Below are 8,169 nucleotides of genomic sequence, written 5' to 3'. Positions count from 1 at the left end.
GAACATTTGTTTTTTGCTACTTTGGGCAGAAAAGATAGATGGCTGTGGAGGGACACAGTCTGTCTTTTCCAAGGTTCTGTGAAACGAAGGCATACATTTTTGAGATAAAGACAATTAACGGTGTTGCTGTCAAGGCCTCCTGGTCTGATTGGAATGATCAAAGATGGACCACCTGGCAGACAACCAGCCCCTAGAAGAAACCACGAACCAACAGCTACCCCTTACGGACAAAACAACTCACTTCTGGTCAGTACTGTGACCTTTCCCCCAGTTTGTTGACCCGACTCATTTCCAGAAAGATCTTAATTAGCATGAAGAGCGAGCGCAGGGAGGAGATGAGCTGCTCTCTCCCATCTCACATGCAAATGGACTAGATTATAACACGATCTCACTTGGGACTCAGATGTGGTGTGTTTCACAGCATTACCAAAGTCTTGAATGCATCTACCCCCCCTCCAGAGGACGCCACGGGATCAACCGACCCATGGAGCGGTGGTATCTTTACTTTCCTTCTGATATCTTGATCTATGACTTTTCCCCTTTCTTCCTAACCTTATTTCTGGGTATATAAGAGTAATATCATTGCAAGTTCTGCTAAGTTTTGCTAAGTTTTATGATACAGTTACAAACTTTTGCCAAGTCACTATTTGCTGTAATCTGTAATTCTGCTCAGTGATTTTAGTAAATTCATGACTGAATTGGACCTCTGGGTGATTGTCGTCACTGTTACCACGCAGAGTACCCAGAGTTAACTCATCAGTCTCACCTGGTGGGATGGGACATGCAGCGCATTCAGAGTTAACTATCCCTAATCTCACTTGGTGGGACAGGACAGTAAGTTGGTGTATTATGTAGATGTTATTCTTTCAAGGGTGCTTTTTAGTCCAGGTTTGACTTAAATGTTATTTTTAATTGGCCAGCTGAATTGTTCATACTTCAGATAAACCCTGGGTTCATATTCCAGCTTTGAACATGATGTCATCTTAAGTCATGTTTTGCTCAGTGCCCTTTGTAAGGATCTTACCCCGTCTAAGGATTGTTATCCTGCTCCTATTATCTTGAGATAGCATTATGGAAAAATGCCTTATGTGCAACTGTTGACCTCACAGCAGTAAGAAGAGGGAACTAAACTCATAGAAGTAACATCTGTAAGAGGCAGCAAACTGCTGTTTAACTCAGGAAACCACGAAACTCCTAATTTCCGGTATCCAAGCCCTGTGCCCACCAGCACATTTGTTACCAGTGTGTGTCAGTGTCCCACATGCCAGTCTCCTGAAAAACCAAAAAAAAAAAAAAAAGAGCACAGTCACACAAAGTGGTTTCCTCAAGCTCTAGGCTGACAGAGGGGCCTGCTTGTGCGGGGGGCTTGGACCAGGTGACCTACAGAGGCACAACCCAACCTCGCCCATTCTGCGATTTAACATAAGGTGGAGAAGCTGCTTACCAGTCATGGGCAGTCACCGAGATACATGGTCTTCGTGTGCTGTTTCTTCCCAAATTCCTCAGAATCACATGGATTTTGCATCGGTGCATGAAGCGTAATGAAAGGTAGAGAGTGAGTGGCTGCACAGATAAAGTCTGCGCTGTCTGATAGCGTAAATATCTATGTGGGCTGTATATCTTGGAGAGTTCAAGCTACAGGCAAGTGATCCATTCCCTTTTTCAGATTGTGTGTCTTATATGTACTTCTCTGTCTTGGCAGTAGATACTTTAAAAGGTCATATTTGTCCCAATTCTACATACTTTCATATTAAAATATATGTGTCTGTATAAATGTCTAATCATCTTTCCATGTTAGAAAAATGGTTTGTTTGTTACCTTAAACCATGTGCCTTTTTCCCCAAGTTCAGTGAAGGGCTGAAAGCCCAGGCTGAAGTGCAAACCGTGAGATTTCTGTGTAGAAACAAAGTGCACAGCCTCCACTGGATGTCACTCTTCCAACAGGATTCCTCCTCCCGGGGCTGTGAGGAAAAGTGCTACTGGCAGCAGGAAGGGGAAAGAACGCACAATTTTCTTTTAAAACAAGTTGCAGGTAAATCTATACAGCAAATGTCTGTTATCATCAAATAACATCTTTTTTTTTTTTTTTCTGCAAGTTTCCTCCTGAGAAGATGGGGTCAGTTTTCTCAAGAATGACATAATTGGCTAAGGAAAGTAAGCCATACCATGATAGTTTTTCTCTGTTGGGAGAGGTAAAATGACGAACCTGAAATGCCACATGCAGCCCCGAACTTTCAAATGATTTCTTAAGCATCATTTCTGCTGGAAAGCTCTTTGAAGAGGGAATGGGAAGGAACTGGAAGGTGTGTAGACCATCTAGTTAGAATAAACTCCAGCTTCAGCCAGCTTTCGATTGTCTTGCCTCGAGTTCCCAAGTGGTGATGCATAGGTTGCTACAGGTACACAAAGCATTTCAACATCCAGGAACTGCTGCTGCCACCACCAGCACTAGCACTTCCCGCTCTGGATGGGAGCTGGCAAAAAAAGAAAAGTGTTTGTATGCCCCACTCAAAACAAAAATTTAATCATGTGTGTCCATCTTATCTGTCATAATGTGTTTTAAAAGGTTGCACTACCATGTTATTTGTCTTCCAGCCCATTAAAATGAAATGAAAAAGATGAGGGCAGCATCACACAAAGCTGCTGGAATCTCAGAGAGAGTGGGAGAGGAAGGTGACAAGTCTAAAGGCAATATGCAAGCAACCCTTACACGAAATGTGTCCTGTGTGCAAGAGCAAAAAGATGTACAACTCCTTTTGTGCCATTTTTTATTTCTCTCTGGAAAAGCACTTCTTGCTGCTTCTACCATGTGTCATGCTAGTGCCACCCAGGCAATTATGTGTCATTTCCATTGTTGAGATATTGCTAGTTAAAGTCATGAGGACCTCTTGCTCCTCAACAAAAATATTTGTGAACATACCACCTTAAAAACCAAATACTTCTGTGAGATACCAGACTAGTGAGGCCTTGTTTCATATGGACATACAGCTAATTGCACTAGGGATTTCAGACAGATTTTGTAACTTTTTAGATGGAGGAGGATTCATGACTATCTTGCTCCTGGGAAGACTTTCTGGTGTGTAATAGTTAATTTTTAGACAGCTAGACATCATGTTCCTGTGCTATTGATGTTAGTTTTAATTTTTCTTCTATCCAGCTACCTGTATTAATACATCTTGTAATTATTTAACTATTGTATTTTTGTCAAAATTTGGTTGATATTTGCTTATGGATTCAAAACAGAATCTCTGTATTGTGTATGCACGTTCTCTGTTTACATAAACTTCATTTCTTATAAAGGAAAACAGGCCTGCCAAGTAATTATATTTCATGTGTGTTTTCTGTTATAGCAGTTGCAGGATCATGCAGAAGAGGCGGACTGGAGTTACCTGATAATGCACGATATCATATGTTACATGATAACAGGATTTGCTGTATGAAACCTACCTACTTTTCACAATGCTCTTTTCTTCGTGCTACTATAAATGATTTTTCTGTTGCAGTTCCAAGGCTCTAAATCATTGCTACATGGCAATAGCAAATTTCACTGTGGAACATATGTAGTCAAATAGTATTACAAGCACATATGAAACTGGAGAGGTCATTCCCAAACATAACATACAAGGGCCAGATTTTCAGAAGCACTAGGAGCTCATGGCAAGGTTGGACTAGATGATGTTTAATGAACCCTCCTAACACAAACCATTCTATGATTCTGTGATAAGTAGAGGCTGTGGACTGATGTGTTGAGCAGTAGTGTTTTGTCAGTATCTAAAAGCTCCTACAAACAGAAGGTACAGCTTTTTAACATGAAGAGTTATATGGAAACAGTGGTTGTTTCACCAGCCCATTTCTAACTCACCTCATAGATCAGTGAGTATCTCTCACAAACAGAATCCTCCTTCTGCTTCTGACCATACAATGATTTTTGCAGACATACTTGTATGTCTGGGCAAATATAACAGATATACTACTTAAAATCTTGTTTGACAGACAGGGAACACCATCAAGTACCTTCTCCAAACTTTATGCTCCCATTTGGACAAAATGGAAATATCCACAAGGCACTGAGACTGCCAGCTGGACTCATCCCTCTACATTTCCCTAGGATGAGGACAAAGCTCTTAAAACAACAGGCAGATAGACATTTATAGCAACCCCAAATCTGTGAGTGCTCCCTCTGCTGAATACAAAAAGGAAATCATGGTCAGACACATGTGAGACAATGCTCCTACTCAGTGGTACCTCCTGATTTTCTCTTTGCTACATGAGAGGTGGGAAAGTGCCTTAGATGTTGAAGAGGAGAAGGGTGTAGGTAGGAATGGAGATGGCTAGGAGAGGAAGAATCACAGGTGTGGATTTTTTTGAGCTGGGATGTAGAGAGATATTTGAGGGTTGGTAACAAAAGGAGAAGAAACTGGCATTTGAGAAAAAGAAGTGGATGAGAAGCTGAGAGTACAGAAAGCCTGATTAGTGGTTGGTTGCATGGAGGGAGTTTGGTATTGTTGAGAGTTCCTGTGCAGGACTCTCAGCCCAGTGATGATCCAAGAGCACCTAGTTTTCCAGGTTGGGTTAAAGTCCTATTATTGTGTTTTGGTTTTAATTTTTCCCTCTAGAAAAAGAAGGCTCTTTTCTTGCCACAAAACACTTAGTTTTGCAGTGTCTTGCCAGCAGGTGACAGCATCCAGGGAATGCTCTCAAACTGAGCAGAAACTCACCTCTGCTCCAGACTTCCGTCTAGTTAAAGACTTTTCTCATTGTCTTTGTATCTTATTCTTGTTTTGGTTTGGTTTTTGTTTGTTGGCTTGTTTTGCTTTGTTTTTGTTTTTCTAAAAAGTGATTCTTTTTGGTTCCTCTTCACCTGTCGAAGAAGAGAACTTGAGACTAGGCTTCTACAGGAAATAGTTCTTTCAGGAGAAAAAGGCTGACTTCAGTCAAGAGATCTCTCCCATGCTGCTGGCTATGAAACAGAGCACAGCCTCTCTTACTGCACTCAGCAGCAACGTGTCAGGCAAGTCTGACGGCTTTTGCATCAGGAGCTGGCACTGCAGGCTCTCCAAGCAATTGACCTTTGATTAGCCAGCATCCTGGATTGAGGTGACACACGTGCCCAGGCTGCAGAAACATTAAAGACTTGTTGCATACACATCCAGCAGAACCTTTGGCTGTGGGAGCAACCAGCTAAAGGTCTTGGTGGTCTTAACAGAGAGATTGACATGAATTTTGGTATTGAGAGAGATCTACTGGGCAAAGAGCATTCAAGGTGCAAAACAGTACTACATTCACCAAGTATTTTTGCCCATTCTGTGCCTTAGAATCATAGACTCATGGAATCATTTAGGTTGGAAAAGACCTTTAAGATCAAGTCCAAACATTAACCTAGCACTGCCAAGTGCACCACTAAACCATGTCCAGACAGGCCTGCTCAGGAGATCTCTCAACCCTTCCTTGGCAGGACTTCTGCCAATAAGCTCTGAAGCAAAATCCCCACATTTGGTACCAATTATCATTCTCTCTGACTAGCCCAGCGCCCCACGCAGCAGCTCTGTTATTCCTCACATGCGGGATTTTGGGGGGCTGCCATTTCCTCAATGCTGTTTCTTTGGGGAGTTGGCAGAACTGCTTGTTGCAGAGAGATGGCTTGCGGGTGCTGAGGTTGCCCTGACCGGGCTGCTCAGGCCTTTACCCGGCGGCCTTTTCTCTGCCACCACTCTTGCTGCCCTCCTTCCTACCCCTTCCATGGATCAGAAGGTCTTCCATGCACTCTAATAATCTTTCTGCGACCTGCCTGCCCCGCTGCCTGAGCGCTCCCATGCCCGGGCTGCAGGTGCTGCGACACCACCAGAAGAGCTGGAATGTGCAAACGGGGAGCAGTTCAGTTTTTCCCTCGCCGGTTCCCTTTCATGTCTGCCAAACCAATGCATGCTGCTGTTTCTCTTGAGCCTGACGGCCGCTTTCAGCCAAGTGATATTGCTGAGAATGCGGCTGCTTATTCCCTCAACTGAAAGCCCCAGAAAGCCGTGGCCCCGAGGCCTCTTGGCCTGCAACCCGAGAGGGTTTGCCTCTTAGAGCATGAATAATTAAAAAGGTTCACAGATTTCTTTCTGTCTGGAAACTGGTCATAAATCGGGGCTTGTCCAGGGACTGTGAAAACCTGATCCTGGTGATCTTGAAAGGAGAAGAACCTGTTTATGTCTTTTAATAGGGGAGCTATTAGTATCTTTTCTGTATAGACTAATTAGCGTTTGTCTTAACTCCCCGAAGTCTCCGGATTTGGAGTTTCCTTCTGGTCTCCAATCATTTAAAATTTGGCTGTCTGCAGCCACTTTATGTTCATGCTATATATCAAGTACACATACACACTCTTGCCTACTATAATATATGGATGTCCTTCTTCAACATTTTCCCTTGAGAATGTTTTTCTTGCTATGAGCTACATTAATCAGGAAAGCTTAATTTTGAAAGGCCGTATTTCGCTGACATTCTTTTGTAGATTCTTCTCTTGCATGATGTGATTCTGAGGCACAACAATGATGATGATAAATAAAGGCAGATTTTGTCTCAGGATAAACTTCCGTGTACTTGGCCAGGGAAAGTAAATAAATAAGCTGGGCAAGCATTTTTGTTTTGATTTCAGCAAAGCTGAAATAAGGAATTCTTAAAGGTTGTTTGCTAAGGGAAATGGAAACGGGCCAGACTGAAACGGGAAAGGCTATGGCTATCTGTGTGATCTTAGCCTGTTTAATTGAACTAGTTTAAAATGGTAGTTTGAGCTAAATCACTGAGTGCTGCCTCCTGCATACCAGGAGCTGCAGGAGCCTCGTGAATGTTTTTGTTTTCCCTTTTCTTGGCACCAGTGGGGTTGCACCAGCTGGATATACTTACAAATAAATAGCAGGACAGGAAAGAAGGTATGGATTTACTCTGCACGTAGAGGAGGGATGATATGTTGGCTGTGTGCTCCAGTATTTTAAATATGAGCTTTGACTCTATGAAAATGGTGCATCTCTGGTGTATGATCTATTATTAGAAGGCAGCAATGTCTGGAGCCAACAACGAGCTAAATCAGTGTTTCTTACTTGCATATGCAGTAATAACACAAAAGAGTCTGCTGCTGCAATATTTCGTCTAGATACAATGTGTGTAATTTAGAGTAGACAGTATAGTAACAGAGGTGAGTTATTGGTCATGGCAATATGTCCCTTGGAGTAGTGAATCCTCTGTAGTGAGAAAGTGTGTGTATAAAATAACTGCACTTTGTACCTAGATAGTGTTCTTCAACCAAGAAAATTGGAGTACCTTGCAAATACCTGGTACATATTAGTTGCTGGAATAGGAGCTGGTGGTAAATACAGCGTTGTTTCTGTTTCACTCATTGGTTTACCAGAAATAGGGAAGCAATTTTCAAAATGGCATTGGGAGTTTGCAACAACTTAGGAGTATTGTCAAGTTTATTCATGCTTTCTATTTCTACAAAATTTGAAAATCTAAAAGTCATGTTGTTTATATTAATTCCTGCCAGGAGCTGAGATATCTTATCATGTGACAAGATTTGACCTCATTTTTGGTAGATGTAATGTAGAGGATTTTATTTTTTTTAGCTAGCTAACAAAGGAAAATCCAACTCTTCTGACATAAGCTGTAGAAATTCCTTTCCTTGTATGTTTTTCAATCAGTGTAGAAGAGCTAGTTGTGATGCTGAAGAGCATGGACTGGGAGAGGAGCGAGAAAGAAAATATATAATAAAATTTTTGAAATTAACAATTTATTATAGCAGTCATAAGATGAAGTAATTCAGGGGTTTGAACATTAAAACTTTACTTACAAGCCATTTCAAATCTGAAGGGCATCTAAACTGACTACTTGTCCTTTTTGCTTCCTTCTTGCTCTCTACAATAAGAAGTGATTTTCACTTATATAGTTCTGGTTGAGTAACTCAAGATTAATTTTGGTGTCATTTTTTGAATATGAGCTATAAATCCATGAGGATAAGGGTCACAGTGGAAGGAGTAATATAACCTTATCTATCATACAGACATTCTTGCTACATAAATCATTACTGCAACAAAGAGATAATTCTATAACAGTAATAAATAACTTTAAATATTGCCTCTTAGTTTTAACAGCAGAATTCAGATGCAATCTGCTTTCTGGTGCTTAATAAATTCA

Source organism: Caloenas nicobarica, chromosome 1 (assembly GCF_036013445.1).
Source record: "Caloenas nicobarica isolate bCalNic1 chromosome 1, bCalNic1.hap1, whole genome shotgun sequence".
Classification (NCBI taxonomy): Eukaryota; Metazoa; Chordata; class Aves; order Columbiformes; family Columbidae; genus Caloenas; species Caloenas nicobarica.
This window is presented reverse-complemented; position numbering follows the sequence as displayed.